Source organism: Pseudorca crassidens, chromosome 1 (assembly GCF_039906515.1).
Source record: "Pseudorca crassidens isolate mPseCra1 chromosome 1, mPseCra1.hap1, whole genome shotgun sequence".
Classification (NCBI taxonomy): Eukaryota; Metazoa; Chordata; class Mammalia; order Artiodactyla; family Delphinidae; genus Pseudorca; species Pseudorca crassidens.
Window position 1 is genome coordinate 100,825,698 of NC_090296.1, and position 18,564 is coordinate 100,844,261.

Here is an 18,564-nt window from a genome sequence, read left to right on the forward strand (position 1 = left end):
TAGGCGCCCTCGGCCCCGGAGGCAACCCCGCGCCGGGCCGACGCAGCCTGGTTAAAGCCCTACCCTGTAAACAGCAAAACACCAAAGCTTTGCTCTGACTCCTTTATTGATTCCCCAGCAGGCGCCAGCTTTCTCAGACCTTCAAGCTCCCCCAGCCAAGGGTACTTCCCGCTCCCACCCCATTACCCCAGGACCTCACAGAAAACATTAAGACCATTAAACACACACAGTTTCTCCAGGCCCATCTCAACAGCCTGGAGGGTCCGGTGTGCTCAACACTCCAGGGGGGATAGTGCTTCTAAGGCCGGGTGGCTGACCTCAAACTAACCCTCCAGTTGCTTTGCTTTCACTCTCCATTGCACACCAGTGCCAATTTTAGTCCTGTGCTGCCTTGAAAGTCTGCCTAGCTACAGTTCATTCTCCTGGCTCACTGCTTAGAATTTACTATCTGCACCCAATTGTTTCTTATCAGTTTCCTCTTTGATACCCTGAAATCATGACTCCCCAAAGTTTTGTCATTAACGCCATCAGTGACCTCTTATCTGTAGTCTTTATCTGAACACCCTCTCCTCAACTTTCTGGCTTCCGATCCTATTCTACACAGAGTGGGTGCGCGTTTACTAGAATCTAGCGCTCAGGATTCTGTTGTACTCTGGACAGCTCTCCAGGAGGAAGTACCCTACAGGCAGGTTAGGAGACTGGAGGTTTGATTCATTGGCTGAAGTTCTGATATGTCGCTGTGCTGGACAGAGGCAAAGGAACTAGAGTATAGGAGACAGGACGAGAGTGGGGGAGGAACACGTGGACCCCGAATCACCCTCCCGCTCAAAAATTCTTCAGTGGCTCCCTGTGGACAGCAGTATTAACTCACACTGGCATTCAACTCTTATTTCCATTTTTATTATTCATGCTCTGGCCGTACCCCATCTACAACTCATCCTGCAAACTCCATATACTCCTGCCACTTGAACTTCTTACCCTCATGCCTTGCATATGCTATACCTGTAACCCCACTCTTCCAATACTCTCTGTCTACATTTAAGAAAATATTAAGGTCCATCCCAAATGATACATCCCAAAATGAGATCTTTCCTGATTCTTCCCACCTGTCCCCCTCCCCCAACTGCCCAATTGTTATTGTTTCTCCATTGAATATCAAGGTGGTTTGTACCTCTTGTTTAGCATTTAACTCGTGTTTTGTGTCATGTACTTGTCTTATCTCCTCTATACATACTCCTGGAAGGTATAACTAGATCTTACTCATCCTTTTTAACTCCAGCAGTGCCTACCTAGCTCAGTGCCCTGAATAAAGCGTCAAAAGTGGTTGAATTGAGGTGTAGTAAAAAGATCCTGAAAGCTAAATTAGGTAATTTAGCAAGAGTCTGCCATAGAGGAACTCTTGGGTGGTGTCCAGTGTGGCTATCCCAGGACCTAAGAAAGAGGCAGAACCCCAGAGTTTCAATATATAAATGAGATCAGGTAATACTTCAAGAAAACAGGAGAAATTGCCCTCAGAGTCGACAGTCTAGTAGAGAGATAGCATATAACATGTCTTCCACTAAAGAAAAGTTTACGGAAGAAATGGAAGTTTTTATTTGAAAATTAATGAACTGGGTTCTATGAGGTATTATTAGGTGTTGCTTGAAAAGGGTTCCATGATCAATTAATTGGAGAAACACTGCGATATATGCTTCCCTTTTGGAGATTCACAGTGCACATTAGGATACTGAAGGCTCTAGAAGTCCTGTAGTAAAATAAGGTATTGGATTTTGCTTGACACCATATTTCCCAAACTCATTTGACCATGGAACCCCTTTTTTTTCTCAGAAATTTTACAATTTGGGAAATGCTGAATTAAAGTGGGGAAAGACAGGCCTAAATAAGGAACCAGGAAGATCGCTCTGGGAGTCAGAGATTCCCCAAAGGCAGAACAGTATACATAAGGAGGCAGAAAATGAGCCAGGAAGGAAAAAGGCTAGGTGATGATCACTTAATTCCTTTACAAAAAGACCAAGTCCTCTGTAAAAGTGCAAGGGAAAAGTTATCACAAGAAATGTATGGAGATTCGAAAGCCATCCCACTTCTCTCTTATCAGAGCTAATTTCTAAGCTGTCCCTAGTTATTTTCAATTTCTCCAGCCATAAGAAATCCTGGGTCAGAAAACACGTCTAGAACAGTTCTAAAATGCTCTGAAATAAATTCAACACAGTTCTCAGAATTTTCTCCACTGATTCCTTTTTGTGATCTTCACTAGCATTTCCTCTAGCTCTCAGAAATTAATCGGCTTAAATAAGTACTTATTTGATGTTGCATGGTTAGGGTTCTTTGTGAGTTATTTATTCCTAGATAGATTTGAGCTGTTGTCAAATATCTAATGTTCCTGCGAATTTTTTAAAATAAATTTATTTATTTTTATTTTTGGCTGTGTTGGGTCTTCATTGCTGCGCGCAGGCTTTCTGTAGTTGCTACGAGCAGGGGTTACTCTTCGTTTGGCTTCTCATTAAGGTGGCTTCTCTTTGTTGCAGAGCACAGGCTCTAGGTGCGTAGGCTTCCGTAGCTGTGGCACACAGGCTCAGTAGTGGCTCGCGGGCTCTAGAGCACAGGCTCAGTAGTTGTGGTATAGAGGCTTAGTTGCTCCGCGGCCTGTGGGATCTCCCTGGACCAGGGCTCGAACCCATGTCCTCTGCATTGGCCAGAGGATTCTTTTATTTATTTATTTATTTTTGGCTGTGTTGGGTCTTCGTTTCTGTGCGAGGGCTTTCTCTAGTTGCGGCAAGCGGGGACCACTCTTTATCGCGGTGCGAGGGCCTCTCACTATCGCGGCCTCTCTTGTTGGCGGAGCACAGGCTCCAGATGCGCAGGCTCAGTAGTTGTGGCTCACGGGCCCAGTTGCTCCGTGGCATGTGGGATCTTCCCAGACCAGGGCTTGAACCTGTGGCCCCTGCATGGGCAGGCAGATTCTCAATCACTGCACCACCAAGGAAGCCCTGGCCGGAGGACTCAACCACTGCGCCACCAGGGAAGCCCCTGTGAATTTTATATCGATCTCTCCCTAATCCAAAGTTAATATCTACAATTTGTGGCTCAGATTGAATTTTTTGTACATTTATTTTTCCTTCTTCAACCAGAACTTCAAAATTAGTTTTATGTATATCTACCTACAACATAGAACAAACCTCATCATTAGTAGTGACCATTAGAAGCACTTCCTCTGAGATCAAGAATAAGAACAGGAAGGCTTCTGTTACTACTCCTGTTTAATTTTGTTCTGGACGTCCCAGCCAATGCAATAAGAAAAAGAAGGAGAAACGGAAATGAAGATTGAAAAGAAATAAACGGTTATTTACCAATAATAAACAATACTAAAATGTTTACAGATAATGTCTACATTGGAACTGTTCAAACTATAAGACATAAGACTATAAGACACATTATGCAAATATCAATTGCATCAATCAATCAGAAAATATTTTGTGGAAAAGACAACCTTTTAGATACCAAAAAAAAAAAAAATCTAGGAATAAACTTAGCAAAAGAGAAGCATGCTTTATATGGAAAAATTATTACATTCTATTAAAGGACATAAAAGAAGATTTAAACAAAAATAGAGATATACCATGTTTATAAATGGGGACACGCAAAATTTTCATTTCCTTCCCAAACTCATATATAAATTCATTGAAATTCCAACCAAAATCCCTATAGGATTCTTCAAAGGACATGACAGGCTTACCTTAAAATTCATATGGAAGGGCTTCCCTGGTGGTGCAGTGGTTGAGAGTCCGCCTGCCAATGCAGGGGATACGGGTTCGTGTCCCAGTCTGGGAAGATCCCACATGGCGTGGAGTGGCTGGGCCCGTGAGCCATGGCCGCTGAGCCTGCGCATCTGGAGCCTGTGCTCCACAGCGGGAGAGGCCACAGCAGTGAGAGGCCCGCGTACCGCAAAAAAAAAAAAAAAAAAAAAAATTCATATGGAAGATAAAGGCTAAGAAGAGCCAAGACATTCCTGAAGAAGAATGAGAAAGGGAGACTTAACTTTACAATCATCAAGATTTACAAAAAATGTGATGAGAACTAAACTATTACAGTAGTGATGCTGGGAAAGACAAATAAATGTAAGAAGGGGACAACAAAGAAAGCCCAGAAGCAGACCCACACATATCAGAGAAATGAATCTATGACAATAAATGCTGCTGCCACAATTAGCCATCCACGTGGAAAAAAATTGTAGATCTCTACCTTATACCATATGCCAAAATCAATTATAGACTGATTAAATATATAATTGGGAAAAGCAAACTTTAACACTTTTAGAATATCTTTATAACCTTAGGATAGCAAAGAATTTCTTAAGCAAGATACCAAAAATACAAACTACAAAGAAAACAACTGGCAAATTCTATATATAAACATAAAAACCTCTGTCCTGAAAAGGCACCTGAAAAATTTCAATAGGCAAGGTGTAAAATGGGAAAATATATTTGAATACCTATAACTGACAAAGTATTACTATCCAGAGTATGTTAAAATGCCTACAAGTTATTAGAAAAAAACACCCACTAGAAAAATGGTCAAAAGATATGAACAGACAATTTACAGAAGATAAAACGCAAATGGCCAATAGAAAGATGCACAACCTTACCAAAAAGCAGAGAAATTCCATTTAAAACTACAATTTCATAGGCATGAGACTAGCAAAAATTAAAGAACTGGACAATTCTAAGTATTGGTAAGATTCCTGTGGAACAACAGAAATTCTCAAACAGCGTTGGTGGCAGTATAAATAGGTGCAACCACTTTGAAGAGCTGTAGGACAATATCTAGTAAAATTGAAGAAATTCATATCTGGTTCTGGTTCTAGCAAGCTGGAAGTCTAAACTAACTTGAAGTCCTCCTAATATAAGTATTTATAATTTAATTTTTTAATGAAATACATAATTGAGTTGGCAATAAAAAAGGGACAGGCTTTTGTATCAAAACAAGAGGGATTTGTAAGCTACAACCATAAACAACTTGCCTAAACTAATACGTGACAAAATAGAAAGTCTGAATGGTTCTATAACCATTAAAGAAACTGAATCAGTACTAGAGTTAAAAATCTTGTTACCAAATAAAAAAAGTCAGCATCGGAAGATCTTATTGGAAGATTCTATCAACCTTTCAAAGAACAGATCAATCCAATTTTATGTGAACTCTTTCAGAGAAAAGAAGTAGCAGGAACAATCTTCAACTTAGTTCATAATATAACCATACACCCAATCCCACATCCATCATGGTATAACCATGACCAAAACCAGTTGAGGAAGGTATCACGCTCATAAAGATGGATATAAGAATCTTAAAATATTATTAAGCCAAATCTAGCAGTGCATAAAAATGATAATCCAGCATAAACAAGATGAGTTTATGCTAGAAATTCAAGGTGCCTTAATATTAAGACATTAGTAGATTAAATGACAGAATAGATAGAACAAAGGAATGAATCTAATAAAGGATGGGCAAGACCTTTACAGAGAAAAAAATTTTAATATTTGAAAATACATTAAAGAAGACTTAAATAAATGGAAAAACTACACCATGTTCATGGACAGGAAGACTCAATATCATACAAAATGTCAGTACTCTACAAATTGATCGTATATTCTATGAAACAGCAATGGGTTTGCAAAAAACATGACAAGCTAATTCTAAAGTTGATATGGAAAAGCAAAGACCCACAGACAGCCAAGATATTTTTGAAGAATAAGGAAAGGGAAACTGCCCTACTAGATATCAAGAATTATTATGAAGCTATAATAGTTAAGCCAGGGTGACATTGATGCTGGAAAACCAATGGATAATAGTGCACCCAGAAACACAATCACAAATGTATAAGAACTTCATCTATGACAAAGGTAGCATTGTAGGTCACTGGGAAATGGTCTATAAAACACATGATGTCAGGACAATTAGTTATCCACATGGTAGAATCTCTACTTCCTACCACACACAAAATTTAAGTTCAGTTGAATTACAGACTTAAATGTGAAAGATAAGGGCTTCCCTGGTGGCGCAGTAGTTGAGAGACCGCCTGCCGATGCAGGGGACACGAGTTCGTGCCCCGGTCTGGGAAGATCCCACATGCCGCGGAGCGGCTAGGCCCGTGAGCCATGGCCGCTGAGCCTGCGCGTCCGGAGCCTGTGCTCCGCAACGGGAGAGGCCACAGCAGTGAGAGGCCCGCGTACCACAAAAAAAAAAAAAAAAAAAAAAATGTGAAAGATAAAAGTTTTAGAAGAATATAGAGAAAAATATCTTTATGATCTCAGGACAAGAAAAGATTTCTTTAGTAGGATGAAAAAAAGCTCTATTCATAAAAGATTGATAAGCATGACAACGTTAAAATTAAGAACTTCTAACAAAAAAGATATCTTAAAGAAAATAAAAAGACAAATTAGAAACTAAGAGAAGAAACAGGTGTCCTAGGAACCAAAAATATTTGAATAAAATGTTGAATTATCTCATTATCCAAATTCTAGCTAACTTTTATATGAAAATAAAGAATGAAATAGATTCTGAAAACTAGGTATTCTTCATTATTTGAACTCTGGTTATCTGAATTCAGAAACTTCATAAATTCTGGTAGCAAGGAATGTCTATTTGTAACATATGCAATCAACCAAAGATTAATATCTAGAATATTTAAAGAGCTAATTCCTACATAACAATAAAAGACATAATCCAATGGGATAACTAGAATTTTATAGAAGAAAATATCGTAACTGTGAATAAACATATGAAAAAATACTCAATCTCATTAAAATCAGAAAAATTCACATTAAGACCACAAAGAGTAACCCTTTTACACTCACCAGATGGGCAAAATCTAAGTTTGGTAAGACCAGTTACCACTGAAGATAAGAATTCTATGCAATGCTGGGAGGAGTACAATTGGGTACAGCCACTTTGAAAAACACTCTGCCACTATCTTGCAAAACTATACATGCACATTTCCTACAAACCAGAAATTCCAATACTAGACACTGTATATCCCCTGTTGAAAATCTCGTACCTATACACCAGGAGACATGTTGTGAAAACGTCCATAGCAGCATCATTCAGAACAACAAAAACTGGAAATGATCAATTATTCAGCAGCAGAACAGATAAGTAAATTGTGCTATAATTATATAATTGCATATTTTAACAGGCTTATTGAGAAATAGTTCACATACCATACAATTAACCCATATAAAATGTTTCCGGCTTCCCTCGTGGCGCAGTGGTTGAGAGTCCGCCTACCAATGCAGGGGACACGGGTTTGTGCCCCGGTCCGGGAAGATCCCACATGCCGCGGAGCGGCTGGGCCCGTGAGCCACGGCTGCTGAGCCTGCGCGTCCGGAGCCTGTGCTCCGCAACGGGAGAGGCCACAGCAGTAAGAGGCCCACGTACCGCATAAAAAAAAAAAGTTTCACATTACATTATTAGTTTTTTAATTTGTGGTAAAATATATATGTATAATACAATATAAAATTAACCACTTGAACCATTTTTAAGTATACAACTTAGTGGCACAAAATACAATTCACAGTGTGGTACCACCATCACAACACTATCTCCAAAACGTTTTCATCACTCCAAACAGAAACTATAAACACTAAGCAGTGACTTCCGATTTCTACTTCCCACAGCCCCTGGTAACCTCTAATCTACTTTCTATCTCTATGAATTTGCCTATTATAGACATTTCTTACAAATAGAAACTTAGAATATTTGTCCTTTGTGTATGGTTTGTTTCACTTAACATAATGTCCTCAAGGTTCATCCATGTTGTAGCACGTGTCAGAACTTCATTCCTTTTTATGGTTGAATAATACTTCATTGTGTGGATATATCACATTTTGTTTGTCCATTCATCGGCTGATGGATACTTGTTGGGTTGTTTCCACATTTTGGCAATTGTAAATAATACTGCAGTAAACACTGGCATATAAGTATCTGTTCAAGTCCTTACTTTAGATTTCTTTAGAAAGATACCTAGGACTGAAATTGCTGGGTCACACATGTTTAGCTTTTTTTTTTTTTTTTTTTGCGGTACGCGGGCCTCTCACTGCTGTGGCCTCTCCCGCTGCGGAGCACAGGCTCCGGACGTGCAGGCCCAGCGGCCATGGCCCACGGGCCCAGCCTCTCCGCGGCATGTGGGATCCTCCCGGACCAGGGCACGAACCCGCGTCCCCTGCATCGGCAGGCGGACTCTCAACCACTGCGCCACCAGGGAAGCCTTTTTGAGGAACCATCAAACTGTTTTCCACAGCAGCTGCACCGTTTCACATTCCCACTTGCAGCAATGTATGCAGGTTCCAATTTCTCCACATCTTTGCCAACAAATATTTTCCCCAGTCTGTGGCTTGCCTTTTCATTCTTTTAACAGTGTCTTTCTCAGAGCCGAAGTTTTCAACTTTCATAAAGCCCAACTTATCAATTTTTTCTTTCCCGAATCTGCTTCTGGTGTTGCATCTAAAAAGTCATCATCAAATCCAAAGTCACCTGGATTTTGTCCTATGTTATTTCCTGTAAGTCTTATAGTTTTGTGATTTGAATTTAGGTCTATGATCCATCTTCAGTTAATATAAATGGTGAGAATTCTGTGTTTAGATTTATTCTTTTGCGTGTGGATGTCCAGTTGCTAAGCACCACTGGTTGAAAAGACTATCCTTTCTCTATTAAATTGTCTTTGCTTCTCTGTCAAAGATAAGTTAACTGTATTTGTGTGAGTCTATTTCTGGGCTCTCTATTCTGTTTCATTGATCTATTTGTGTATTTTTTCACTAATACCACACTGTTATGATTACTGTAGCTTTATAGTAAGTCTTGAAATTTGGTAGCGTAAGTCCTTTGACTTTGTTCTTCCTCTTCAGTATTGTATGACTAGTCTGGGTCTTTTACCTTTCCATATAAACTTTGGAATTAGTTGGTTGATAACCTACAAAATAACTTGTTCAGATTTTGATTGGGATTGCCCTGAATCTATAAGTCAAGTTGGGAAGAAATGGCATCCTAACAACACTGAGTTTTTCTCTCTATAAATATGAAATATCTCACCATTTAAATTTTCTTTAACTCCTTTCATCAGAGCTTGTCGTTTCCCTCATATAGATACATATACCTAAGTATTTTTTTCTTTCTTTCTTTCTTTTTGGTACTAAAATAAATGATGTTGTGTTTTTAATTTACAATTACAGGAAAGCAATTGCCTTTGTCTATTGACCTTGTAACTTAACAACCTTGCTATAATCACTTATTAGTTCCGAAAGGTTTTTAAAATAATTCTTTGGGATTTTCTACATAGACAATCATGTCATCTATGAACAAAGACTTTCATTTCTTCCTTCCTAATCTGTATATACCTTCCCTCCCCTTCTAGTCACCCTGCACTAACTAGGATTTTCAGTATGATGTTGAATAGGAATAATGAGAGGAGATATCCTTGCCTCGTTTCTGATCTTAGGGGGAAAGCATCTAGTTTCTCACCATTAAGTATGTCAGCTGTAGTTTTTATATATCTTCTTTATCATATCGAGGACGATCCCCTCTATTCCTAGTTTTCTGCGTGCTTTCTATCATGAATGAATGTTGGATTTTGTCAAATGCCTTTTCTATATCCATTGATATGATCATATAAGTTTTTTCTTCTTTAGCCTGCTGATGTGATGGATTAATTGATTCTTTAAATGGTGAACCAGCCTTGCATACCTGGAATAAACTCCACTTGCTAGTAAGATTCTTTTTATGCATTCCTGAACTCAATTTATTAATATTTTGTTGAAGACTTTTGCATCTATTTTCATGAGCGATACTGACCTGTAATTTTTCTTCCTTGTAATATCTTTGTCTGGTATTGGTATTAGGGTAATACTGGCCTCATAGAATGAGTTAGGAAGTGTTCCTCTGCTTCTATTTTCTGAAAGAGATTATAGAGAATTGGTATCATTTCTTCCTTAAATTCTTGGTAGAATTCACGAGTGAAACCATCTCAGCCATAGTAAAGTTAATACGGATTATAGCAAAAATAAATGAAATGGAGACTAGAAAAACAATAGAGAAAATCAACGAAACCAAAAGTTGGTTCTTCGAAAAGATCAACAAAATTGACAAACCTTTAGCTAGACTGACCAAGAAAAAAAGAAAGAGATGCATATACTAAAATTAGGAATGAAGGAGGGAACATCTCCTAGATCTACATATCACTACTGATATTACAGAAAGAAAAAGGATAATAAAGAAATATTATGAACAACTGTTTGCCAACAAACAAGGTAACTTAGATGAAATGGATAAATTCCTAGAAAGACACAAACTAACAAAACTGACTCAAGAAGAAATACGTAATCTGAATTCAATCACAAAGACTGAATTAGTAATTTTTAAATTTCCAACAAAAAAAGCCAAGGCCCAGATGGTTTCATTGGTAAATTCTACCAAACATTTAAAGAATTAAAAAAATTAATACCAGTCCTTCATAAATGCTTCCCAAAATTAGAAGAGGAAGCAACACTTCCTAACTCATTCTATAAGGCTAGTATTACTCTGATACCAAAACTAGTCAAAGCATCAAAAGATAAGAAAACTACTGACCAATATTCCTATGAATATGGACACAAAAGGTTTTCAACAAAATACTAGCAAACCAATTCCAACAATACATAAAGAGGATTATACACCATGACCAAGTAGGATTTATCTCAGGAATGAATAGTTAATTTAAGATCTGAAAATAAATGTAATACACCATATTAATAGAATAAATGAAAAAACCCACATGATCATCTTAACAGACACAGAAAAAGTCTTTGGTGCAATCTAACACCCCTTCATGATAAAATCATTGAACAAAGTAGGAATGGACAGGAACCTCTTCAAACTGATAAAGGGTGTTTACCAAAGGATAGCATCAAGAAATTAGAAAAAAGAACAACCCACAGAATGGGAGAAAATATGTGCAAATAATATGTCTGATAAGGAATTTATAATCATAACACATAAAAAACATTTATAGATCAATAATAAAAAGGCAAATAGCCCAGTTTAAAAAGCAGGCAAAAGATTTTTTAAAATTAATTTATTTATGTATTTATTTTTGGCCGCATTGGATCTTTGTTGCTGTGCGCGGGCTTCTCTTTGCGGTGGCTTCTCTTGTTGCAGAGCATGGGCTCTAGGTGCACGGGCTTCAGTAGTTGTGGCGCACGGACTTAGTTGCTCTGCGGCATGTGGGATCTTCCCGGACCAGGGCTTGAACCCGTGTCCCCTGCCTTGGCAGGCGGATTCTCAACCACTGCGCTTCCAGGGAAGCCCAAAATTGTACACTTTAAGAGGGTAAATTTATGGTATTTGGAATATATCTCAGGGAAGCTGTATTTTAAAAATACAGAGATTAAAAAAATAATAATAAATTAAAAAATAAAAATATAGAGATTATTCAGCCGCCAGAAAGAATGAAATCTTGCCATTTGCGACAACATGGATGGACCTTGAGAGCATTATCCTTAGTGAAATAAGTCAGATGAGAAAGACAAATACTGTGTGATCTCACTTACATGTGGAATCGAAAACAAAAACAAAAACCAAGTTTGTAGATACAGAGAACAGACCAGTGGTTGCCAGAGGCAAGGAGCGGGGAGTGGGTGAAATGGGTGTAGAGGGTCAAAAGATACAAACTTACAGTTATAAAATAAATCAGTCATGGGGATGTAATGTACAGCATGTGACTATAGTTAATAATACTGTATTGCATATTTGAAAGTTGTTAAGAGAATAGATATTAAAAAGTTCTCTTCACATGGAAGGGGGTCAAAAGTTACCAAAAAAAAAAAAAAAATGCAGAGAGAATGGTTTAATAAAGCTCCATTACTCAGCTTCCACCATTATCAACTCATGGCCTATCTTGTTTCATTGATACCTCCACCCTGCCACCCTACCACTACTCTCATGCTGGATTATTTGAAAAGCAAATCCCAGATATTATTTCTTCTGCAAATATTCAGTATTTTTTCAGTAATATTCAGTAGTATCTTTCCAAAAGATGACTCTTTTTTAAAAAATAACACGATACCATTATCACATCCAAACAATTTTAAAATAATACCCTAAGATAATCAAATATTCTGTGTTCACATTCCCGCCAGTTGTCTCATAGATGTGATTTTTTTTAACGGCTGCTTTGTTCAAATCAAGATAACACACTACATATGGTTATTTGCCTCTTCTATTTCTGTCTATCTATAAACTCTCCTTCCCTTATTTTTCTTGCAATTTATTGAAGAACTGGGTTGTCATGTAGAGTTTCCCACATTCTGGACTTTGTTGCTTACATCATTGTGGTGTCATTTAATATGATCACTATTATATAGTGATTCACTTTTAGATGCAGCACCAGGGCTGTTATAATGTTATTTATTATACTATAAATAAGATAATTCATAGTTCATCAAGATAGTCACCACTCCTTTAGTGCTTACTAGACACCATATCCTTTGTAGCATACTTGACACAAATTATCTCATTTCATCTTCATAACAACCCCATGTGGTAAGTATTATTATCCCCAGCCTAGAGATGAAGAAAATGAGGCTTAGAAAGTTTAAAGAAACTTGGCCACAGTCAAGCAAGCAGTAAATATATGGGTTCGACCCAGGTCTGTCTGGATTGGAAACCACAATTTAACCATAGTTTAAACGCATACTTCTATCCATTTATAATGGATAATATCCCTACCCTTTGCCTGGGTTGTGGTTGTTGTTTGTTTTTATTAACTCTGGGAAGTAGTCCTTCAGTCCATCCAAAGAATTTACTTTCACATTTCATCTGCAACACTTAGGATTCTTTCACTTTCAAGTAACAGAAAACTCCATCTCAAATGGGCTCAACAATAAGGATATTTATTATCTCCTATAATAATAAATCCAGAAGTAGGGCAGCACCAGGGCTGATTGGTTTACTGTCTCAGAAACAACATCACAGACCCAAGTTCATTCTATCTCTTTACTCTGCCATCATCAGTGTGTTGGCTTTGTTTTAAGGCTGGATCCCCTAAGATGGCTATTCCAGTTTGAGGTAACACGGCCAGATGCAACAACATCCCATGGAGATGGTGGCATGTTTCCCTGTATGCCTCTATTTAAGAGCAAGAAAACCTTTCCTAGAAGGACTTCAGCTGACCCCTCCTCAGGCCTCACTTGCCAGAACTGGGTCACATGCCCACCCCTAATCTCTCAGTGGCCAGTCAAGAGGATTGTATTCCCCTTGCCCATGACAGGTTGGTATGGGATGGTAATAGGGTCAGGTTCCCTAATGAGTGAACACCTTTACAGGCTTCTGCAAAGAAGAAGGAAAAGGCGGGAATGGATGCTGAGTAGGCAAGCAACAGTATCTACTAGGTGTTCCAAATGATGTATGCTACATATTCCATTGCGAATTTACTGTCGATGTATCAGCCTCCTCACTGCATGAAGAGGCAAGACAAGATGATCTGTAAGGTCCCTTCCAGCTCTAGGAGTTGTGTTTCAATTTTACATTTTCATATAAATGGGACTGGGACCGTTGGATAGTTCTTGTAACTCTGCTTTGGCTGCCACCTATGACTTTAACCTAAGAAATCATTTCTACACCTGCTTCATTTCACAATCTTCATCTGAAGCAGTGCTCCATTCATTTCATCACATGCAGAACTTTTCCTTTCAGGGAATCACAAGGAAGCCAATGAGAAAGATAGTACACCACTAAGTATCTTTGGTATATCAAACCTTTGCTACACTTTCTTCAAATCTGAATAAAATTGCTTTATTATTTTCAGCTTATGCCTACCATCAGCTTTCTCCGAGGAAGCTACTAGCTTGACCTGTAAGCAGTCCTATTCTTATTTAACAGAAAGCTATAATTTGTGACAAATGTACAACATAAAAAAGTCAAAGACATCTGGTCTGTTACATAGGGTATTTGGAATAACAAACATATAGGAAAACTTGGGAATGTGATTTAAATTGATTTGGTCACACCTCCATTTAAGTTCACTCCTTCCCGCTCAGATTAGTCATTCTGGTGAGGAGGCCAAAACTATAGTTCATTACTATAGTGTTGATAGTGGAAACAACACTGGTATCTCAATCAGCAGCTACTGTATGCCACTGTTCATTTTTATAGTTCCAAGAGCCTTTGAGAATTAACTTTATTTTCTGATTCAGCCCTCTTGCTGGGGAAGGTATGGCCCTATTTTGAAATGTACAAAGGAAAACGAGTGCTGTGAGTGCCTCTTTGGGGAAGGTCAGGGCTGAAGGAGAGAAGATAGGCTTAATGACCAGCTGGATGTCCGAATAACTCATATCACCTGTGTCTCTTAGAACTCTTAACTGAAGAAAAAAATCCTCACTCTGCCTCTTACAGGGTTGTTGCAAAAATCAAGCTAGAACATGGATAGGAAAGTACTTCCACAAATGCAAAGTGATGCTACTATTTTCAAACATGGAATTCTCTGCGGCACTTTTTCTTTTTGGTCACATGATTACTGCACAGGTCATGCCAGTTTATGATACTGTTTCACCTCCATTCACCCTTTGCCTATTTCAGAGATTATGCCAGCAATGGTGCATCCATCTCTTTGGTTCATTTTCCTTCCACCACATCTGGAAGATGCAAATCCCACCATAATGTGAAATATTGCACTGAAAATATGCAGCAAGGGTTCAAAAAGAGAGATCACATCTGATTAGAAAACGTTTCTGGAAGGTAATCCTATTATGCCATATATTTTCATAATTTCAATCTTTGTCCAATGTTACCCCACCCCACTTCATGCTTCAGAGACCAGACAGTATTTTCTCTATCTTTGTAGTTCCCAAGAACCTGGCATAGAGGACACATCACAGTTTACATTCCGGATGAAGTGAGCCTGCTAAACGTGTGACAATAGCAAACCCGGCGGGTTGTAACATTTATTTATCTAGACCAACGAGGCCGACTATCTTTAGCTTAGCATTATACGTAGGGCTTTCGAGGCCGGGAGTGTGCCCGGGTCTCCCCTGCAACTCCCGAGGAAGGAACATTTATTGAGTATGTGCTAAGTGCCAGACACAGGTGCTTTCACATATGCACCCGCGCGTTTGTTGTACTAAAATGCGTTTAGTCCTCACAACATGTCTTCAAGTTTTAAGCCTACCTTACAGATAAGGATGCTAAGGCACAGAGAGGCTAAATTAGCCAGCCTCTCCTCTAGTGACGCCGCTGCGTGTGCGTGGGCTCTCGAACATTCTCACCCACAACCCTTAGATCGGCCTCGCTACACCCCACCTCCCTACCCCCAGGCATGTACCCCAGGTACTCCTCCCCACGCCCCGCCCTAGGCCGGCGTAAAGCCAATAAAACCTAGGGCAGGCCTGCTCTATCTCTGAGCTGGTGTTAACAAGGCTTCCACTTAAAGATGCTCACTCACCCAACAGCTCCTCACGAGCTTGGAGAGCCTTTGCCACCCACCCTATCCGTAGCCCCGAGCTTCTCCAAAGAGCCCGCACAGCTTGGTCCCAAGGCTGAGGTCCTCCTCGCCTGCACAGCGGTTACGGGGTCGGGACGCAGATTCTGGGCGAGGACACCTTCAGGGGAGGGGTGAGGAGGCCCGGGGTGACAGCCAGTGGGCACGGGGTCCCGCCTCCGCGCGGCCGCCGCACGCCGCCTCGAACTACGCTTCCCAGCCTGCTCCGCAGCAGCCGCGCGCCCCGGCGCCGCGCCCGGCCGGGAGCCGCCTGTTGATTGCCTCGCTCGCCCGGGCCACGGCGCCGCCCTGCTCGCCGGCCCCTCTACCTCGGGGCAGACGGACTGACTGCCAGCACCGCCGGCTCCGGGATGAGCGCACTGACTGGTGAGCGCGCCGAGGGGTGGGTGGGAGCCCGCCCGGGCGAGGCGCCGTCCGCAGCCCCCGGCCCGCAGCGTGGGGCGGCCGCGCCCTCCCTGCCCTCGGGAGGATGCTCCGCGGCGTCGGCGCTCGGCCGGGCGGGCGCTCGAGGCCGGGGCCGCCTCTGGCCTCCTCGGCTCGACGGGCGGCTCAGGGCGGCGCGGAGGAGAGGGCGGCGCGGGCCGGAGGCGCCCGGCGGGTGTGGGTCCCACGCCCCGCACTGCGGCTCCGCAGTCTCTGCAGCCCCCGGGCCGCCGCAGTGAGGGCGCGGTCTCTGTCCTCCCTGAGCTGCGGGGCCGGGTTTTTCTACGCTGGGCTTTGTTCCCCATTTTATCCTCTCTTGTTAACGTTTGACAAGGTCCTGGAGCCTAATGCCTGTCACTGCAGCGTTAGAGCAGGCGACGGGGAAGGGTAAACTCCGGCTGGAGCTGTCACCCGCAGGGCGTTTCAGCCTCCGAGAAAGCAGCGTTCCGAGAGCGGCCTGATGCAGGTTCTCAGGACTCATTTTTTTTCTGGTTAAAGTAATGGTAGCATGTGCTCCCTTGAGTCTTCCAAAATTTTCCCTGTTGACCTGCAGAAATGAAAATTGCTTTTTAATAATAATAATAATAATGGCTCCTAAAGGGAGTTTTTACTTAACGTTTTGAAAGGTGGGAAGGTGATGCGGGCAAAATGCAAATTAGCATTGAAGGAGGCTGTGAATGCTACGGGCTTCCTCTTGCCTACTAAACATCTGAATCACCAGGTCCTTGGGAAGGGAATGAAAAGAACATCGGAGAAGGTATTTATAAAACCCATTTCCAGCTCTACCATTAAGGAGCTGAGGGACCCTGGACAAGTCCCTTCATCTCTCTTATCCTCTTTCTCCATGGTAAAACGGGGCATTCGGGTCACATGATTTCTAAACGTCTGTTCTTCCAAGACTCTCATTATCGGGGAACTGAGGAGATGAGGGTGCTGGTGTTCAACACCATTACAAAAACCTGATTGTGACAGAGCAAGCGGCTTTACCTAGTGAGGAGGAAAGATTTTTCAGGGTTTAGGCAACCTGATTTTTAAAAAAATAAAACCAATTTCCTCTATCTACTCTCTGCAGTCTAACCCAATAAATATGCATTACAACTTTTATTTTTTGTAAATTACTATAAATTGGTAGACAACAACAGGCTGTGGATGTTCCGTGTTTGTTTTTAATTTGCTGAAGGTGAAGTGATGGGATCAGCAGGTAAAGGGAGAAGCAAATGGCTCCCCCGTGCTGGGCAGAGTGGTCAGATGTGGTCAGCAAGGAGGAGGGGAGGAAACCGCAGCAAAAAGTAAGCAGAGAGTACAGACACTGAGGATAGAGAGGATGGGTATTGATGGGTCATTGTTTGAATAATAAATACACAATAGAAGGAATGAGAGAACCAGAAAACCAGTGCTATGCAACCCTAATGTAACTGATTCAGGCAAGGATTCATCCAGGGGTACAAAACCTTTGAGCAAAAGGTTGTTGGGGAATAGGATTTTCACATTTTTTCAAAGTATCTCGGCATTTTTTCAAAGTATCTCAGCACAGATTACCTAGGGAAAATGTGTCCTTACAATGGAGAGATGAGGAAGTCATCACCTTAGCTGAATGATCAAGCTTCCCAACACCTATCATGCATCTCTTGTTGGGATGCAATAAGAAGGTCATAACTTGACGTGTGTGGTGTTCCTGCCAAAAAGACGGTGGGAATGGGATACTGTAGATTAAAATATTCAAGTAATAACCAATCAGGATGTATGAACTTTGGATCCTAGATCAGAAAAGATAAATAAAAAATAGCTATAAACGATGAGTTGGGGACAACTGGAGAGATTTGAATACGGACTGCATATTAGGTAATATTATGGGATTACTTTTCATTTTCTTAGGTGCAGTGATGGTACTGTGATCATGTAGGACACTGTCTTTCTCTTTTGAGATGTGGGTATTTGAGGCACAGTGTCATGACGTCTGCAACTTTCAGTGGGTTCAGGGTGGAGGGGGATTTGAAGAGTTGGGGAGGACACTCCAGAATGCAGCTAAGTGGTGACAGCTGGTGAATTAAAGAGCGTGGTGTACAGGTGTTTATTGTACTATTTTACGTTTTCTGTAGATTTGAACTTTTTAAATAAAGATTGAGGTGATCAATAAAATAGATAAGTAAACAAAGGAAAGGATTGTAGAGGACAGCGTGGTTAGTGACAGAAAAAAGCAGTGGATCCGCGGGGGACTCACAGTGAGTCTGTGGCTTCAGGTTCCCAAGATTTAAATCCTATTGGAGGTGTGAGCTGGGTCAGGGGAAGTTCTGTTTTTTGGTTTGTCTTGACTACTATGAATCATTTATTCTTAAGACATCTCATCCCCTAACTCCAACCTTAAAGTATTAATAATTCCCAAACCTTAGAAATTCTAGCCTTACCCAAGAACCATTCTGAAAGTGCTATCCCTTTCCTCTCTCCGTTCAAGATCTGCACCCATGTGGCTCAAAGAGGCTCATAGAAGGCAGATGGAGAAGAGAATTGTTACCTATTACCAGACCAAGAAAACAGAACCAATTCTTAAGATACAGCACTTAATTTTATACAGAACCTTTTGCTGCAAGGATGTTTTTCCTATACCTGAGATTTATATATATATATAT

At 40.7% G+C, this 18,564-nt stretch overlaps 2 protein-coding genes across 7 annotated transcripts in view; one reads left to right on the forward strand and one right to left on the reverse strand.

The window, feature by feature from the left end:
* LYSMD2 (LysM domain containing 2) overlaps window positions 1-15,647 on the reverse strand; it is a 28,874-nt gene extending 13,227 nt beyond the window's left edge. The window contains exons 1-2 of one of the 2 annotated variants that reach the window (XM_067747141.1): window positions 15,458-15,647; window positions 9,838-9,937 (exon numbers count right to left, since the gene is read on the reverse strand). The gene's annotated coding sequence lies outside the window, so the exon portion shown is untranslated. The remainder of the gene's footprint in view (window positions 1-9,837; window positions 9,938-15,457) is intronic. The other variant, XM_067747133.1, reaches the window with a different exon arrangement.
* Window positions 15,648-15,731: 84 nt separating this feature from the next.
* The window catches only part of TMOD2 (tropomodulin 2), a 46,644-nt gene continuing 43,811 nt past the window's right edge, over window positions 15,732-18,564 (forward strand). Inside the window, exon 1 of one of the 5 annotated variants that reach the window (XM_067747085.1) lies at window positions 15,732-15,880. The gene's annotated coding sequence lies outside the window, so the exon portion shown is untranslated. Of the gene's footprint in view, window positions 15,881-16,251; window positions 16,404-18,564 lie in introns of those variants that run through there. The other 4 variants (XM_067747096.1, XM_067747101.1, XM_067747110.1 and 1 more) reach the window with 4 other exon arrangements.